Source organism: Phyllostomus discolor, chromosome 13, assembly GCF_004126475.2.
Source record: "Phyllostomus discolor isolate MPI-MPIP mPhyDis1 chromosome 13, mPhyDis1.pri.v3, whole genome shotgun sequence".
Taxonomy (NCBI): Eukaryota; Metazoa; Chordata; class Mammalia; order Chiroptera; family Phyllostomidae; genus Phyllostomus; species Phyllostomus discolor.
This window is the reverse complement of record NC_040915.2, coordinates 29,754,429-29,756,806: the sequence shown is the minus strand read 5'-3', so window position 1 is coordinate 29,756,806 and position 2,378 is coordinate 29,754,429.

Genomic DNA, 2,378 nt, shown 5'->3' with positions numbered 1-2,378 from the left:
GGGTGCAGTCAGAATCATGCCTTCGCTTTAGTTGTCGCGTGTCTTCAGTCTGCTTAAATCTGGGGCAAGTCCTCATTTTTTCCTTGACTTTTACAACCTTGGCAAGTGCCAAGATTTCAGGCTAGCTTGAAGATTTCAGGCTAGTTTTTTTAAAAACAGCATTCCTCCTTTTGAATTATGTCTGGTATTTCATTATTAGAGCCAGGTTTTGCATCTTGGGCAGGAGTATTAAAGAAGTGATGCTGTGTTCTTACTGTGTACTATCATGAGTTAAGAATTTCACTTTGTTCTTTTGCTGATGGTGATTACTTAAAGTGGTGTCTGCCAGTCTTCATTGTAAATCTACTCTTTATGTGTTTATAATTAAGTACTTTGTGGAAGGTAGTTTGAAAATACTACCTTGGTTTTCATTACACTTTCATTTTATTGCATCTTTCTAGAGTTATAATTTCCTGCTTTATTCAGTGGGTTATAATCTCTTATTCCTAATACTTCAATGCTGAACATTTTTTCTATATTTGGTCAGTGTCAGACCCTTCTAGGTGTCATCTATGTCCTGTGACATGTCCCCATCATAATTTGAGCAATTTCTTAATCTGTCACACAGTACACCAGGCTTATTATGCTTTTCCTGCCCTAGCTCAAGAATCAGCAATTTTTCCAAGGAATCCTGGTTCTCATTAGTAGAGAACGACTTTTCGAGGCCAAGGTCTGTGTGCTAGTGAGCAGTTGCTGTTGATGTGTGTGAAGTGCATACGTTTACCTCTGTATATGTGTCAAAAACCGTGAGTTCACTCTTAAACTTGCATTTCTAATTTCATGGGGTCATTTTTGTCTTCTTTCTATATAACTCCTTTGAACACTCAGTGGATTCTATGATCCTTCATACATTAGGTTCCCTGTTCTAGGCCGTGACCCCATGAATGAATGCCTTCCTCACTCTGTTTAGGCTCCAGCACCTTATGCCAAGCACTGATATTCTTCACACCTCTTTGGACCCTAACCCCCCACTCCGGGCCCCTTCAGCTCAGCCACACCCTTTGGCCAGATCCCTATCTTGTTCAGGTTACCCATTCACTTTAGGAATGAATTGTTGGGGAAGAGGCGTTTTTTCTTTTGATTGGCTTCTCATTTGACATTTTTAAAAATTGTATATTTTGAATTGACATACAGTAAAATGAACTCTTTTTGTTTGTAGTTTTGTGAATTTTAACATGTACAGGTGGAGGAGTGGGCTGGGATGGGGGTAAAGGGCAGAAACTCTACTTGAACAATAATTAAAATAAAAAAAGAAAATGTGTAGAGACATATGTTTCCATGAAAATCAGGAGATTGAAGAGTTCAATTCCAAAAACTACTTCATGTTAGATTTGTCTTTTTGAGTTCATATAAATGAAATCATGAGTAATCTTTTTTAAAAACAGTTATATTGAGATATAACTTACATACTATATACACGTTACCCATTTAAAGTGTATAATTCAGTGGTTTTTAGTATAGTCACATATTTAACCATCACCATGGTCAATTTTCATTTTCTTACCTCAAAAGAAACCCCATACCTTTCAGCCATTATCCTTGCCCCAGTTCCTGCCTCAAGCACCCACTAATTTACTCTCCATCTCATACAGTTCCGTGTTCTGGGCATTTCATATATGTGAAGTCATAATCTGTGGTCTTGGGCTTACTGGCTTCTTTTGAATAGCATAATAGCTTAGAGGTTTTTTTCCCATGTTATATGCCAGTACATTAATTTTATTTTTGTGTGTGTACTAGCACACGTGGTAGATTATCCATTGGTCAGTTGGTGGGTATTTGGGAGGTTTCAACGTTTTTGGCTATTACGAGTAATGCTGTCTATAAACATGTAAGCACAAGTTCTTACATGCAGGTATATTTTTGTTTCTTACATAGGAGTTGAATTTCAAGTTACGTGGAAACTTTATGTTGAATACTTTGAGGAACTGCTGGCTTGTTCCAATGTGGCAGCGCCATTTTACATTCCCACCAGCAGTATGTGGGAGTTCCAGTCCCTCCACGTCTTTGGCAGCACTTGTTACGTGCCTTCTGATTCCAGCCGTATCAGTGGGCGTGAAGTGCTACCACAGTGTGGGTTCAGTTCGGGTTTCCCTGGCTAATTATACTGAGCCTCTTTTCTTCTTCTTTACCATTGGTGTATCTTCTTTGGGGAAATGTTTATTCAGATCCTTTCCATTTTTAAATTGGGTTATCTGTTTGTTTAAATTGAATTTTAAGAGGTTTTTAAAAAAGATATTCTGGATACAAGTCCCTGATCAGAAATGAGATTTGCATTATTATTATTTTTTTAACTTTCTTGATGGTGTCTTTTGAAGCGTGAATGCTTTCAGTTTTGATGG